Source organism: Fringilla coelebs (assembly GCF_963513975.1).
Source record: "Fringilla coelebs genome assembly, chromosome: 1".
In the NCBI taxonomy this organism is placed as follows: Eukaryota; Metazoa; Chordata; class Aves; order Passeriformes; family Fringillidae; genus Fringilla; species Fringilla coelebs.
Genome location: NC_140028.1, coordinates 34019970 through 34038103, shown reverse-complemented (window position 1 = coordinate 34038103; position 18134 = coordinate 34019970).

The window sequence follows — 18134 nt, the reverse complement described above, 5'->3', positions numbered from 1 at the left end:
TAAGGTACCTCTCTCATTTCAAAGGAACTGATAATGAACCCACAAAAACTTTGAAATACAAAGACAATTAACCAAGTAAGTTGTTCTGTGACAGTCAGCAGTGTAACTCATATGCTTGAGGTCAGCTCCATCTCCGTCACATCTCTGGGTTGAAGCCTAAAGTGTGTAAGTTTGGAGCTGTCTGGCCTCACTTAATTTGAGTCTTCACAGAATGGTCTCTTGTTACATTGTGAAAGGTATCTGAGGAGACCAACCATTTCAGCCCAATTTCAATAATTAGGCCTCTTTTTAGTACAGCAACGCTCTCTATCCACAACGAAATATTTGGCTTCTGCCCACTTGTACAGTTACTCTTTATGTAACCTACATGGTGTAGAAACAGGAAAAGGCACCAGCTGGTGCCTCATGTCACTTGTCTCAGGAGACTGATGACAGCACCAGAGTTGCCATCCAACTTAGCATCTGTAAAATAGCACAGCTTAGGGACAAGAACCATATAGATGACAGCTGATATGTCTGAATCAAAACTTGCATGTGCCATTCACATCTTAAAGATAAAATGGAAAAGTTGGTACATTTGTCATTGATGGAAAGAGAGAGTTTGTATCCCTTATTTTTACCATCTGAAAACGACATCTCTGACCTAACCTAGCTTAGGTTTCATTTGAGAAACAAACTACACTAAAGACACCTCAAAGAGTAGTCTTGAAATGAAAGGCTTCTGAATGGACGTTGAGGTTGTTGTGCATTAAGTACCAGATTTTACATAGCTAATACAGAATCCTACCTTAACTCCTTGCATGAGGATTTTTACATCTTTCTGGAAAATAGATGTGTTTCAGTTAGATATGATGTGTCTGGAGTCATTCAGTGAAATTCTCTTGTCTGTGTTCATACTAGAGGAACTTAACAGTACCTGTGTGTTTGAAAGCTATGGCCTATAAAATCATCCAGAGATGACACACACAGAATGACAGAAGCAAGGCTTCAGTAGGCAGACTGTACACAGAGGTGGCTTTGCATTATTTTGCCCACCACAAACATATGGATCACATATTCAGCATCAGCATTTGATATGGCATCACGTGGTGTTGGACAGCCTTTGTGCAAACTGCCCTAGTGACAATGCTGTTTTCAGTGCAGGGCTTGGTTGTCTTCATTGCTGCTTCGTAACACTATGAAGTGTTAACAGAAACTTTGCCACGACACAAAGGGATTCCCAGGAAAATAACAGAGATTTGTTTATTTATTCACATCAAGCTCTGGATGTGCTGACAACTCCAGCAGAATCAGGGTAACCAAGTCCCCATTGCAGTTACTAAGCGATACAGCTCAGACCAAGAAGTCGACATCTTATGCTAGAATGGATTAGAAGGGTGTCTGAGAAAGCTGACAGAAGATTTGAAAAGATAAACATTATTTACCGTTTTTATACTAATTTATCAACAATGACAAACCTCCAAAAAGTGAACTGTAAATCTTGAGTCCCCAGAAGTGGAGAAATAAAATCCAGGAGAAAAAAATGTGTATTGCCTGTGGGGAAGCCGGTTGGTCAGGACCAAAGGCACACGGCTGCTATGAATGGATTGCAGATAGAATACCTCTGTCAAAAAAAAAGCAACAAAGAAGAGTCTGGCCATTTATTCAGACCAGAGGTAGCCCAGAATATTGCAGGCTAGTGTGGCATTGCTATGAGGACCAGGCTGGTGGACATCCTCAGCACCATGCAACTTGTGTCAAGTGTGCTTGCAATAATTTCCATAACACCAGTTGCAATGGGAACAGACGGGTAGGTTGCGCAGAGGTTACTTGGGGTACCCATCGTAGTAACAGGACACCAGTCCAGCCTGATATAGTAACAAGCACACAGTAATTAGTCTGGGTGTGAAAAAGCAGCCCTGCCAGAGTTGTATATCTTGACTATAAATAGGTGGGCACATGGACTTCTAGTACTTCTTGAAGATATTTCACCTCTCCCTCTTTGGATTAAAACCATCAAGCTTTAGAAAAAAATCACCAGCAACTCAGTCAGACAAAGATTTTTGAGTCCAGAGACAACAAGAGCCTCAAAGTGGGAAACAAGACATTTAATTGTTGCTTCTCTTCTCCTAGCCCTTCCCGCTGAACAATTTGTCATATCTGATTGAGGCTGGCTGACTTTATAGTGCAGATGACAGGTCTAGGCAGGCAGCGCTGCTTGTACAGTAGGACCAGGAGGAAAGCCCAGGTAAATCTGTGCCAGCTCATGAAGTTAAAACAGTTTTGCATATGAAAAGGAAACCATAACTAATTAACACCAGGCAGGTGGTCTAGCTGGAAAACTAAAATCCAAACTAGGTCACGAGGGAATATGGGATTTGGCAGATGAAACTGTAACTGAAATCATCTCCTAAGACCAGCCAAGTGAGAGCAGAGCCAACTACCCTGATGAAAAAATATGCCTGTGCTAGTCATTTCTGGGAAAAACAAGCCAAGGACAAATGACTGCAGCTCTCAGAATGAGCATGATTACATTTAGTCTTCAGGGCTTTGTTTCTAAAAGAGTTTTTTGTTAAATGCTAATCTTGTTTGGTCAGATTCACAGTGAGATCAAAATCAGTTTTCATGGTGCTTTAAGAGAATCAGCAGGGAAGATGATTGGGAGTATCAAGTATTAAAACAAAGGGAAGGGTGTGAAAATTTATGTCAAATTTTGGCGGGACTTGGAGGAAGCAATAGACCCTGCTGAGTTATGAAAGGAAAAGCAGATACCAGCAAAATACAGAGCTGGCTATGTATCAACTACAGTATCAGGAACTGTAACCAGAACGGTGGGAGAGGGTTTTGTTTGGAGGAAAGAAATAGAGAAAGTGAGATTTGTGAGGTGAAAGATTCTGTTCTTTCACTGAAAGTAATGACTGAACAAATACAAGCACAGCGTCTTAAAACTTACCACGAGTAGTGTATGGACTTTGGGAAACTGAACACCCAGATCGCATATTCAATTGGTGGCCCTCAGGGAAACCAAAATTATTCCATCCCCTCAAATTCCTGAAATGTAATCCTATGACATACCTAAATGTTAAAGCAGACTGATGGAGACTTACCCACAAGCTAAAGAAATAGGTGATGGATTTGGACTTTTAAAAGCTTATGAAAGCTTGCAAATGTGTTAGGTAACAGTGTGGACAAAGTCCCAGCTATTCCTGTTGCTGCAGGTAGATTATTCCAACCAACTCACTGTACCTGTGGTCAGAATATGTCTAGTTCTCCATGTGAAAATCCTGAGCTGTGCAATTAAAACGCACAAAAAATACAGCCTGTAAGATCAATTGACTGTATTTTAATGGCATTCTTTGGCAAGAAATTCAGTGAAGAGCTAATTGTAATCAGCAAGCAGAAGTAGCTCTTTAGCTTTAATCAGCCTCATGGTACCATTTATACTTCCTACTATAAACACTATTATGGTAATTCTATAACAATTCTTGTTCATGCTTCGCTAAGATCGTGATTGTTCTACTTTACAGCAAGGCTCACACGTAGTCACTCACATATGTACAGCATTATACACATGCCTAAAATACAGAGGCCCAAGTTCTTGCCTGGTCAATAATGGTATAAACTACTGCTGCCAGGTAAAGCCCAGACGCTTGCATGAAATCCCCGCCTTTCAAATATTTTTTCAGCCATATTTAAGTATGTACAAGGCAAGGCACAAACTACTAAGGGATCTCATTTTGCTTGTAAAGAAAGTCTGGGCCATGGAATGATGCATTCTGCCAGATCAAACTAGAGTACTTGAAGACTCAGCTGTCCTCGTTTCTCTATTGCCAGCTCACTGGACCTTCTCTGAGCCTTCAGCTCCACACTGTGAAGGCCACACAGGGTAAATGGCCACAGATAAACATCAAAACTCATCAGCGTGGTTTGAGCTAATCCACTAGCCCTGTGCTGAAGTAGATTAGGAAAAACTCCCCATACTTACTGCTGAGACTATTGGCATAGCAAAAATCTGTCAGGGTGAGTAACATCTTTTGGTACCACGAGGTTTGCAAGGTAAATGTGTCACGTACAAGAGAAATGAGCCCAAAAGCAAAAACTATTAGAAAGAGAGAAAAGAGAAGTGATTTGTCACAAAAGGCTTAGGAAACTATTTCATCTAGAAGACAGCAGCATGGAAGGGAAAAAAGTTAAGACTGGGAGGACATAAAAAGGCCAGATCTGATACCAGAAGTTAGAGTGGCAGCATGAGAATATAGTTTATAGCTTAGTGCATGAGAAGAGGTGTCAAGCTTCTGCATCAGGCTGGGAGTAGACCATGCAGGAGCTAGAATCCATTTCACCAAGACAAAGGGGAAGTTTAATCCCCCTTTCATATCATGTTCTCACTAATTAACTGCTCCCAAGACATTGCCCTGCTAACTTCTTTTCTTGTGTTCCTCCAAAAGTCTTCAGTTCATAAAAAATGAGCAATTAAAAAACCAAAGAAAAGACAAGTCTGGCAACTGAACAGCCAGAATCTCTTTTCTTAACATGTTCTACTTTAAGCAGTACATTGCCCTTCCAACAGGCAAGAATATCTCTGAATGGGAGCTAAGCCAGCTGAGTACCATTGTTTAAAAGCTCCATACCATCACTGACCTGCTGCAGGAAACTGTCTACTCAAATCATTTGGGAGTCTTCTATAGTTTGTGCACAGAAGAATGATGGATTAATTGATACAGTCATCATAATCTCTATAGAAACATTTCTCATTGTCTTGAGGGAAACATATCTGAATCTGTAAGAACCTTTATTACTTATATTAAAATTATTCTCTTGGACAATTATCATATTGACTTGGGCAATGTAGACTTGGGCATTAAGTTGAAACCAAGCTATCAAGAAACCACCCTGAGGTGATTTTTTGCAAAACTTTTAATTATTGAGTTAAATAAAACATCAGTTGTCTTTTAATGAAATACGTCACTGCATTCAGCCTTTCCCTTGGGTTTACGAGGTGTGCTCAAATGAACACTCAGAGACAGCTCTGTTATTATAATTTTTATATTTATAGTGCTAGATAAGTGCTTGTTGTAGTCTAGAGAGGGACAGATAGTAGTCTAAATATGCTTGGACTACTCAGCAATGCAAATGAATATCAGAGGAAAAGAGGCTTTAGGAGAGTGAAATGGAAGAAGGTCAGTGTTTGGCTCCCATGGAGCAAAGCTGATAGTCTGTATTGCAGACTTACTGCATGGCTACAGGAGAAGGCAGGCACTTTCATCAGACTGTCAAGTGTCCAGCCTGGGTCACCCAGGCAAACCCTGTTCCCGGACCAGGCAGGCAGGTGCCAGACCTGAAATACTCCCAGACTACAGGAGAGGAATGCCCAGGGCTAGACTATTTCTCTGCCAGGATGCAACTGCTGTTCATATGGCAGTGAGCCCAGGCATACTGAGAATCCCATTATGGCTTTGTTGTGCATGCAGTCCAAGGGAAGACAAAATGGCCTGGGAATCACATTATGGAACTTCACGAGATTTGCCTTAGATGCTCCCATCCCTGTCAGGGCACATGTTGTCTGCACATGTTCAGGGCCCTGACTGCTGTCAGGGACAAAGGCAGTGCTGGAGACAGCACCTGCTTTATGAAGCAGGAGTGGTCCTTGACAGGAAGAATCCTGCTTCACTGTCATAAAGCATCTTCTCTGTCTTTAACTAACAGCACAGTGACAGGGTAACATCTTTGTTACCAGAGTGCTGCAAAGAGTTTTGTGAGCACTTAAAGCAATAGAGGCTTAGATGATACATGGGCTACTGCTGCACTTGGCACAAGGCACACTTTGGCTGAAATCAGAGTCATCCCATTGGCCTCCCTGGGATTTGGATAATGCCAGTTTGGCTCCCTGACCACCAGGCACAGTTTGTACTGTTCATGTAGGTTATGCTGTTACCCTTTTCAGCTTGATCAGCCATGCCAAAAAGTTGGAGGCTTGAAGGTTATTCTCTTTAAGAGGAGATATTGATGATGGAGTCAGATAACTTGCCTGCAGTTCTCTCTGGCTGCAAGCCCTGTGTTCCCAAACCCAGGTAATATTAAGCAGTGGGAGACAAGTTTGGTTTTGGCCAAACAGATTTGAGCTTTTGAGCATGATCTTTCACCCCTTTGAGTAGAGGCACAGGTTTGTGTTCTGTTTTGAGAGGCTGCTCTCATTTCTTTTACACACTTCCAAGGGGAACTTCATGGTTCTTTTTCCAGCTTCCACCTAAGGAAGGATGGCAGCTCAGTCCACTTCCTTCAGTGAGTTCATGCCCACCTCAGTTCAGCCTGCCTGCTTCACTGTAGCCGTTCCTCACACTGAATGATTTTCTCTCTCTATTGCTCTTCCATTCGGTATCAAATTTTCTGCACATTTTGTGTATTTTATGCACAATGAAAATCAATAAAACAGATTGAACAATGAAATGCTAATGACTAACAACTGAGAGATTGCAGCTGTTTCATTTTAAGATGCTTTTAATCTCCATTACCATAGCCAACAACATGCTTTTCAGCGACAATGGTTACCAGGACAGACGTACTGTCCTCATCACTAATGATAAATCACTGGAAGACCTACTCAGCTGCAGCATTGCTGTGGATGATCTGAGTTTGTTGGTTGAAGCTCCAACACCAAAATCTAGGAGTCTCTGTGCATCATCACTTTCAAACACTCAGATCTACGGAACTGTTCCATGAAGTGACTGAAGCAGTGCAGCCCAGGCTCTTTCCATCTTTGCTTGTCTGCCCAGGGACACAGGGGAAAGTTAAGGCAAACCAGCTCAAGGTGGGAAGTACTGCGCATAAATTACAGCATGCTAATCCCTTCCACAGATGCTCTCATTTAGGTGTAAAATGGTTTAAGGTTATTGAAGTTCCATGCCACTGGGATTTATTTACATTTCCTGTAGGAGGTTGTGGTTTGATGTTACAAAATGGACAACAGTGATACCAGCTTAAGAGAAATTTCCCCAGTTACAAAAGGAACAACAAAAATCCCCAAAAGACCCAAAGCAAAATATGGCCCAAAGTATTTTTATCTGATTTTGCAAACAAATCAGTTCACCAAACTTATTCACAATGAAGTCACACAAATAGCATGCTAGAAGCTTTCCTTTTCTTTCTGATAAAGTTTGTTCTGGAAAAATTGAGGTTTTATATCCATGTTTTACTGTTAGCAGTTAAGGATAGTCCCATTGTAATCAATTTTGTTCAGTTCTGCCCTACTAACTAGCACAGTAATTGCAAAAGTGATTTAGAATAACTGTCTTAATTAGCTAAATATGCACACGCATAATTAAGGCAGAAACACGAGAATGTCTATTCAAAAATTTCCCTCATCATCCTGTACTCTTGCAAATCCTCTAAGTATTTGCACAGTTGCCATGAAGCCTAACACAGAGTTAGTGAATAATATGAAGTCAGTGGATTCTCTCTGGTTTGTGAGGTACAATCCAAGAAGAATAAAGCTCATCTTACTGAGATTGGTGCATTTGGTCAGTAGGGACCCTGGTCTGGTAAACAGAAAATACCTGGGATTACGACTGTCTGAAAGCAATCTTTTAGCTCTGAGGACTATGTGGAGATAGGAAAGTTAGGACCAGAATGAGAAGACTTGGAACCAGAGTATGAATGAATGTGTATGAAGTGGAAGGAAAGAGTGTGAGACCAGTTTTGAGTTGCAGTACTTAAAATCCCCCTAGAAGCTCTAGGAAATGGGCTAGGATTTGGCAATCTTAGGAATTAGACCTGATCTCTTGACATGGGGATGGACTGAAGCTTCTTCCTGCAGTAGGAAAAACCTCAGTAACACTACAAAAATGCAGCAGGAACTACTGAGTGGCACTGCCCAGCCAAGTAAGAGACAACGATCTTTATTCTGCACTTTTCTGTGGCTGGACACACTGGATAGATACTGGCAGATCTGCTGTGGAGGTACCTGGGACAATTCAGAAATATTAATCTCCATTTCTAATGAATCAGTCAACACAATTCCAATGTTGCTTAAAGTGTTTGAAACTCTTGAAAATTTTACTTTTACTAAACCTATTGTCTATTTAGGTTTACATCAACATTAGTCAGTAGCATTCTTTGAATAATAAACTAGAGTCCAGCTCCCTGGCAAAACTCACCTTGATCTGTATTATCATTTAGACCGCACCTGAAAACCTCATTAATTTAAATAAGCAATAGAGACTGAAATAAAATTCCATTCATGCTTAATTCTCCAATGTGGTTTTGAAAAATCTTTCTTCTTTAGCCAGTGTTATGTTACATGCTGGATGGTCTTTGCTTTGACCACCTCATAAAAAAAGGCTCATAAATACTTTCATGTGTTACTTAAACTAGCGGTACTCCCTGAGGCACCATGCTTTTATTTTTAAAAATCCTTTGTGTATTCCTAAAGCATTTCTAAACCAGTAGCAGAGGTAAATGTGTATTTTAACCCAGGCAAGCCATGTTCTGTCAATACCAGAACACAAATTTTCTTACTCCATGCTGATAAGAATAAAACATTTTTAGCAATTTCCACTTGATTCATGAGCTTCCCTCCTAAAAGTCAGTAATTTCTCATTATGAGTGTAAATAGCTGAAATTATTTTTCTTGACTAGATGCTTTCCAGAACAGAAAATCAACTCCTAGTATGCTATAACCAACACACTGGGAGGGTCTCCTTTTCTGCTTGGGAATGCTTTGAAAGAAGGAAGGAGGTATAAAAGCAGCACCTGGGATGGGTGAGAGCTTGCCTGGAGAAGAGTGTCATTAGTACAGGTGTGACTGTAGGCATGTGGAGCAGGTGGGGAGATGGGAATGCAAAATATCACCTGGCATAAGAGATGTTTTGTTTTCCCTAACTGACAGCTAGGGAAAGCAATAGAATTAAGTTCTACTGCGAGCAACAAAAAATATACAGCAATACTGATGGAATATCACATTTTAAAAAATCAAATGTAAAGTAGGATTTAAACCAAAAAGATTAGAAATTACACAGTCAGAATAGGCATCAGGCAATTGGATAAACCCAGATATTCTAGAGGAGCTAGAATGGTTCTTCCACATTCCAGTTCTGTTACCAATTTATCTTTCAACAGGCAAAGAAAACCACAAAAAAAGTCTTTTTGGCTCACAGCCTGAGCATATTCTTCTTGGCAATTTATAACCTGTGATTTTCTTTGTATTGTCCTAAATGAGGACAGGAATGACATCATCCTGAGTGAGACAGGGATTGTCATCCCAACCTCCTTAAAAGACCCAGGTTGTAGCGCCTCCACAAACATAATGACAATAAAATCAAGGGACGGAAGATTTCTAGATCTTTTCCTTAGATTCTGTTGTTGTACTGATGCATTGGGTTTACATGGCAGTAGAGGGTGGAGCCATAAGAGTGCTTTCCATGAGAAGCTGCCTGAAGGTTCCCCAAAATCTGGTAGAGCCAATGCCAGATGGTTCCAGGATGGACGTCTTGCTGGCCTGAGCTAAGTCAGTGAGAGATGGTGGTAATGCCTCTGTGGTAGCATATTTAAGAAAAGCTATGGTGCAGATGTAATTGTGCTCAAGGAAGAAAGGAGTGAGAATATGTGAGAGAAACAGCTCTGCAGACACCAAGGTCAGTGCAGAAAGAGGGACAGGAGGTGCTCCAGGCAGCAGAGCTGGGATTCTTCTACAGCCCATGGAGAAGACCATGGTGAAACAGCTCTGGCCCTGCAGACCATGGAGATCCATGGGGGATCAGATATTCACCTGCAGTCCACACCAGAGCAGCTGGATGCTCAAAAGAAGGCTGTGACCCTATGGGAGGCCCACACAGGAGCAGGCTCCTGGCAGTGACTTGCAAACCTTTGGAGAGAGGAACCCACGCTGGAGAAAATCTCCTGGTAGGACTTGTGACCCTGTGGGGGACCCACACTGTAGCACGCTGCTCTTTATGGGCTGCATCCTGTGGGGAAGGACCCACAATGGAACAGTTCATGGAGACCTGTTCCCTGTGGGATGGACTCATGCTGGAGAAGGCCATGAAGAATTGTCTCCTCTGGGAGGGACCCCACTCTGGAGCAGGGGAAGGACTCTTCTCCCTGAGCAGCAGCAGCAGAAACAATGAGTGATGAACCAACCGTGACCCCCGTTCCCCATCTCGAGAAGGCAAAACCCAGGAAGAATTCTGATTGGTAATAAATTCAATCAATATCCACAAGTTGTGTCTGTTTCGCCCATGATGGTAATTGCTGAGTGACCTTTCCTTGTCCTTATCTCAGGTCCTGAATCTTTTGCAATATTTTCTCTCTCCTGCTGTGGAAGGGAGTGATAGACTATGTTTGATGGGCACCTGGCATCCAGCTGGGGTCAACCTGCTACAGGTGGAAACTCTTTGGACACATGAGGATCAGCTGGTATAAGGGATAACCTTTTTGTTCATGCAGCTCATGTCAGTGACTGATAGGTCTTTAAGGTTCCCATTTCTTTAATGAATGAATTCCTATAAAAACATTTTAAGTTTTTCAGGAGAACCTGCCAAGCACTAATTCTTGCTGAGATGCATCACTAAGACTCATTTGCAACTTTAGAAGTAGCCGACCTGGTAGATACCATATTTAAGAACAAATGTCACAGAAAAGTGTCCACATCCTCTTTTTAACAGATGTTTAATCAAATGCTCATATTGTCAAGACTTCCTTTCATTTATCCTCACAGTTTTCAAAAAAACAGACACTGAGGAAAACAAAATAAACTCCCCCGCTCCTTGTCCAGACATCTCAATTACTGGGCAGCCTATCAGGATTAAAAAAAGGATGAAGAAAAAGAGGTTTATGAAGAGCTGAGAATTCCATTTAATAAGGGAGGGAGAAAAGTGGCATTAGAACTGGTCTAATAATACTGGATTTGAAGCAGCTTTCTCTGTAAAACTATTTCTTCCTCCCTCCCCCACACTCAGACCATTCCATTCAGACAAAAGCAAGCCTTTCACAATACCTTTACCATTCAGCTGGCAGAGTAGCTCTAGGATTCAATTCCAGTTCAATTCCAGTGCTGTACTGTAACTGTCTGTTACACACCTTGACAGTCGCCAACATGGGAGCCGTGGTCAGGAGCAGAAGTGGAGTTAGGAGCTTTGCTTGTAAGAATCTTTCTCCTCCAGACATATTACCAAATTCAACAAGAGATGAGGTTCCTCCTTCCCTGCAGAGCCACCAGCCTTGAATTTAGAGGGGTGGGAGAACAGGAAAAGTCATCTCCATGTATCTTTGTTGTGTGTTCACCGAGGATGACAATTTTCCTCACCTCTTATTGCACCCTATGCATCATTTGGAAAGCCAGAGTTGGGCCACAGTGGTACCCTCTAAAGGGACACAGAAATTCATCAGGATAAGGAGATGAGGGACTGTCTCTAAAACATCAAGTTTGACCCACTGGGATGGAGTAAAGAAAATAAAACAATTGAAATAGAAACAATCCTACAAACTAAAATGAAGATGGACATACAATAAAACATGGACAGCACCAAAGCCATTTGACCTTTTTGTGTGTTTGAGAAATATACAACACCTCACTGTATCTGTAATCTTCCATTGTCCCAACGCTGGTCTATGTATGGTGTTTAGTTCTCCTTACTAAGAGGCAAGAGCCATCAGATACAGTCACCAAGTCACTTGTCACATGACATGGGGAAATCAGAGGATGCAATCTGGCTGTTCTAGATACTGGAGCTGTACTTCCACTCCTTCCAATACATTGCTCTTGACCCACAAGATACCGGCTCAAACTGGAAAATGTATTTCCACGAGGTGCATTGGAGGACAACAGTTGACAAGGATAAGAACTTTTCCTGCTGGCTATACACACACTTTACTTTCCTAGGCAGCATGCTGTACCACTCTGCCTGGGGTTCAGTATTTTAGCTCTGGTGCTGCATTGGGCTCTGCTGTCCCTGCAAGAGCAGCAGAGGTGTAAGTGCAGATCCCCAATTCAGAGGAGGGTCATGCATGGCTGTGCTGCTGTTGGACAAGCTTGGCTGGTCCTGCCATGGAGCACTGCTTGCTCTTCTTTCCAGGGGATTGGTTAAGCCCCAGCCAAATTATGACAAGACATTTCAGCTAACATGCACTCTGAAATGAACCACAAATGCAACGTGCCCTCTAAGCCAAAGCACATCTCCTAGCCTGAATGATCTTTTCTCCCAGACTGCTGCCTGTCTTTTAGTTTCTGAGAGACAAGTAATGATTGATGTTTTTCCATCAGTTATGTTATTCAACATGTTTTTTAACCTAGCCTAGCCTGGCCTAGCCTTTTATTTTTAAAGATCCAAATGGTTGCCATACACCATGCATCCTAAACTACTCTTAAATGAAGGAATGCTAGAATGCTTGCAGACTAATGCAGACAGCATCTGGCAAGCTTAAATGCTGTGGCAAAGTAGCAGACACCACAAGTTAGGTTTGTGGGCAGAGGTTTTTACCATTATCCTATTTGGTTTTCGGGTCTTTGGCGTTTTGCAGCTGTCCTGATTAGTGTTACTAAAGCATGGTTCTTTTAGATTTAGTGTCTGTGCTACAGACCTGAAGATTTGGGGAGTTCTGGCAGAACTGAATGTCAGTGCTGGTGCATAAATAAAATTACTTGGTTGCACAGATTCAACTTTTGGCTTTGTAGCTTCAAATCATAGAAGTGTCTTTCACTTGTACTTGTTTGCTTTCCTCTTTGAAGCAAAGAAAACTACAAACCACTGTAGATTTATAAGAATATACAAGGATATCAGAGCTGGTTAGAGCCTGAGTGCTATGGACCCATAGTTTATTTTTTTAATAGGCTATATCACTAACATCACAGTTAATCCATGTTTTAGAGAATCAATGATTAATTTAATTTATAAACTCAATGCAGTTGTTTCTTCCTGGCATTGTATCTGTAGACAGGCTTAAATTTTGCATGCTGTTGTTAAGAAGTACCATAATCAGTTTGAAACAAAGCCTTTCTTTTATCCTTAGACATAAATATATGATATTCTGTTTATTTTACCCAGGCTGACTTTGGGAATCACTGAACATGAAGACAAAACAGAAAATTCTCCTTCAAGTGAAGATATAAAATGAATGAGACATGAAGACCTGATATGTGACTCAGTGACTTGATTTAAATTAAATTAATAGGGATCCAACCTGTGTGAAAGAGATAATATGCCATGACAGCAAGACACAGCTCTGCTATTTTGTGTTCTTGCAGCATTACTACAACTGTGAACACAGGGAATTACTATTATGTAATATCAAAAGACCATGGTCAATGGGGCTGAGGAATGGACCCTGCAGATACATGAAGCAGGGCTGTATATGGAGTGCCCAGCTGTGGCACACCAGGCCCTGCCTACCTGGTGTTGAGGCTGGTAATGAGCAAGAAGGGCACAGAACCATCTGCTGCTGCTGCTCTGGTGCTCCACTCGTGGTGTCACCTGACTGATATAACAGAAAAGCAGGTGAGGGGTGGCCAAAATACTAATTTCTGCATAAACATGGAATCAAAACAGAGTATCTGATGATGGGTGGGCAGAACACATGGCGGCCCTTGGTGCATTTGGGAGCTCCACTGATACTGACCACAACTGATGCTAGAAGTGAAATCCAAGTGACAGGGAATGAAGCACACAGGTTAGAGGTCTGGGGAATGCTTGTGACATGTGTTTCAGCATGTTCATGTACCAGTTCTGATGCCTAGAGAGGCTACCTGGAACAGAGGCTAATCAGAGTTAGAGGAATAAGGTAGGTATTTATTAAAAAGCCTTCAAAGGATACACCTTGGGCAGTACAAGAGCCCAGCTGTGGCTCTGCCCAAGATGGACCCAAGATGGACAACTGGTCACGAGTTTTCACACTTTTATAAGTTTTGGTCCTTTTACATGTTGGGGTTAATTGTCCAATTACAGCTTCAGGTTATGAAGTCCCATCCTTCCAGATTGCTCTCCTCAATTCACTGTTTATACCTTTTGGGCCCAAAGCTGCAATGGTGTCCTTGTTTCTCAGGCTGGAGAAGGATGGTTTTGTCTAACTAGACTGTGAAGAGAACTTGCTAACAATTTACATGAAGTTCAGAGTCATACTCTAAAGTGGTACAGAATCTGAAAAATATGAAAGCTAAAACTTAAGGCTTCAGTTCAGCCACAAGAATATTGCATCTTTCTTAGCTTTTCACTAATAGTTACTCTTTGGCAGATTAAAAGTGATATCATTTGGTTATTTAGGTGGATTAGTAAACCCAAAGGCCAAAATCCAAATCTCAACCTCTCTACCAAATTATGGAAATAATGGGATTTAACCTTAGACTGCAGCTGTCCCTCATTTTGATTCAAAGGATGTTTGAAGGGGGTCTACTTTCCATTTCCATTTAGAAAGGAGTGGATTAAATTATTTTTTTCCATTTATGAGAGCCAAAATCTCCCTTTACTTCAGACTTCTGAATGAACAGAATGTCAGGTCACAAGTCTAAGGAAGTGCAATTAACAAACTGATTTGAAGGCAGCATTCTTAGCTCATATTCAGATTCATGTTACACAATGATGCATTTACAATGGTCTATTCTTCTTTTACATAACAATTAGGTCATAATTTCAAATAAGATTTTTTTATTTCTACAAAATTGCTGGCAATTAGTTTGTCATCTGGATAGTAAAACCATCTGTCCAGAATTATTCCCACCAGGAAACTGAGGGTTTAGAAATCCCATGTACTTCCACACTTTAGAACGATACCACAAATATTCACCAGAAAGCCACTGTCTAAGAACTAAACCAAGTGCCTTGTGGAACAGACTCCTTTTGCCAGCATGTTTTCAAAATTACTAGAATGGTTTTAGAAACCTGACCAGAGACAACATAACCATTCAAAATCCTGCCAGAGACCTACAAAAGGTTTGAACATCAGTCTATATTTGGTACAGATGAAAGAGTAATTAGAAGGCTGTGGAAAATATTAGTATCCAAACTGTAACTTTTTCTCCACATTTCAGGTGCAGTACTCCATCTCAGAAGAGAAGGAAATGCATTATGTACTATTATGGAAGTGTCAAATAGCTTCTGTCTCAGATGTCAGTGTTTAAAACTTTGGTGTATCATGGACTATGGAGGAGGTCATTCCTCCACGGATTAGGACAAAGTTAAAATGGCAAGAATAAGGTCATAAAAGATCTGTTTTTCACAGACAAATGTGGGAGAAAATATGTTAAAAAAAAAAAAAAAAGAAAAGAAAGGAATAAAGGAGAAGTATGAGGTCAGTATCTTCTCTCATCACCCAGTGTCCCAGCTCAGGACTTGGACTGTTCAGCAGGAAGGAGGATAAACACCAAACCACATTTCCAAGCAAAACATGATTCAAGAACTAAATAAAAGTCTCCAGTCAAAGCTCTGGCTTCAGGCTGCCATAGCACTCATCACGTTTTTCTTGCTCCTATTCCTAGTGGAAAAAAAAAAGAGCAAATATTAAGCAAAAAGGCCAGTAAGCTTTAAGGGCCTACTACAGTTACAGATCTGCACAGTTGCCCATAACTTTAATTGAAACCAATGGGCAACCCAATGCCTGGAATTTTTAATAGACAGTTTATCTTCAGGTTTTGATGGAAATGTAGTCTTTGACTTCAAGGAATCCCAATTCTGCTTATCTGGAAGAAAGAAAATCACAAAACAAAATTGTTCAGAAATTGAATTTCTCAACTGTCATTTAACACACACCTGTGGCCTGTGTTAACAAGAACAGCCAAAAGTAACAAGGGCACCTTCACTCCCAAGAGGTACTAACATTGGCTCTGCTACCTTCTTGGCACACCCATTGCCTGTTTTGGTTCTTCTGCAGGGAAATGTCCATGGACAACCAGCAGAATCTTCAGATCTACTGGTTCACACAGCTACTGGAGCAATGGAAAGAGGAATCAGGCGGCATAAGAGCAAGTATTTAAGAAATTCTGCCCAAAAAGCATACAGAACAGTGGATTACAGCTGGACAATAGAAATATCAAAAAGAATGCTAATATTCACAAGAGCTGACTTTCTCCCCCACATAAATGTTGTTTAAAAGGGATATGGCAACCTTCCTAATTTTATTTTGCTGAGTTTTCCTTGTCTTCTAGAGAAGTAAGTTTAGGGGTGGTTTTTTGTTCCAACTCCCCTCTACAAATTTTCTGTCTTAAAACAAAAGGGCTCCAGGAAGGCTATTACTAGGTATAAATCTGTATGGCTTAAATTGAATTTCGATCTCTCATTTTATAAGAAGGTATCAGAAGCAGTCTGAGAGGATTTACCTGCTGTGTAGTGGAAATATTACTGAGCAGACCCCCTGTGACCCCAAATTGGTGACAAATACCAAATGGCATGTAAGTAGACCTCTGATATCCACGATACAGATGCTCTACTGAATTTTAAGTGAGTCACATATAAATAATGACTGCACAGATAGATTTAGGAGCTGGAACAAGAATTTAATGCAAAGTTAATAATCCCTTCTGGAATTATAGCATTTCTTGAGGTAAAGGGGAATGTAATGGTTTTGTTTCTATTCAGTTGCTTGTCTTGGTACTGAGAACTGCACTTGTTTACTCTGGAGAGGTGTTTTGCTGGTTTTGGCTGGGATGGAGTTAATTTTCTTCACAGTAGCTTGTATGAGACTGTGTTTTGGATTTAGGCTGAAAACAGTGTTAGCAATTCAGGGATGTTTTAGTTACTGCTAAGCAGTGCTTGCACAGAGTCGAGGCCTTTTCGGAGCCTCTCTCCACCCCACTCCAGCAGGGAGCAGCTGGGGCTATGCAAGGAGCTGGAAGGGGTCACTGCTGGGACAGCTGACCACAACTGACCAAAGGGATATTTCCCACCATATGGCATCATGCTCAGTGTATAAACACAGGGAATGATGAAGGAAGAGGGGGGATATTTGGAGTGACGGTGTTTTCTCAAGTCCCCATTATGTGTGATGGAGCCCTGCTTTCAGCTGGCATGGCTGAACACCTGTCTGTCCATGAAATTGTGAATTAAGACCTTGTTGTGCTTTGTTTGTGTGCACAGCCTTGGCTTTAGCTATCAAACTGCCTTCATCTCAACTGATGAGTTTCCTCACTTTCACTCTTCCAATTCTCTCCCCCTTCAAATGGGAGGGGAGTGAGTGAGGGGCTGCAGGGGGCTTAGTGGCCTGCTGGACCGAAACCACAAGAGGAAGGAGAACAGGCATTCAGTCCATCCAGTGGATTTTTCTGAGGAGAGCTAAGGGCAGCACTGGATTTGGTGGCGTGAGCGCACGCCTCAGAGACAGGAGCCCTGATCTGTGTGCCAGTTCCCAGGACTTTCTGTACTTTGCATTAAGGCAGCTACAGAGAGGCAAAGCGTTTTTGCTCTGCAAACATCATCCTCGTATGCTTCACTGAGAACCTGCACATTTGCACCTCTCTTTTCTTCCTCTCCCGCGGAACTCCTCCGGCTCTCTGAGAGGATTAACAGCATGCACTCCCACATAGCTCTGGAGAGGGCTGAAAACAGACCTAGCCTAAAGTCCCATGGGTCCTGTGCAAGGGGTCACTAATCACTGAGCTTCTGCAGAGAGGGTGAACAGTGGATGATGCACAGGACACAGACAGCTCCTGCCATGTTCCTCAGCATGGGCAGCCCCCTGTCCTGCACAGGAAAGGATTCCAGCCATCACTTAGGGGGCAAGGGGTAGTGCCCACGTTCCTGGTAAGGGCAGGATTTTGTGCACAGCTCTGGTGCCAGTAACTGGCTTCAACAGCTCCTCACTGAGGCTCCCATGGAGAGCATGCAGGACCAGCTGAAGCCCTGGGTGTTCACTGGGGCCAGCCACAGTGACGCTTAGCTTTGCTGAGCCTGAGTCCTAACAACTCCTGGGGTGTTCTGTGGCAGTGCCAAGAAATTAATCTGCCTTCCCAAACACAATTTTCTCCATTCTGGACAACTCAGCATTCTTCCTCACTCCTTGCTTTACATTATTTTCTCCTGGATTTATTATCCTACATTTTTCAAATCAATTTATGTTTTGTCTTTTTATTTCTAACTACTTTTCACCTTCTCTGCACTATACCATCTATCACTGCAGTCTCAGTATTAAACTTAATGCGATATCTAGATCTCTTTTCACTTCCATGTCAAACTTGACAT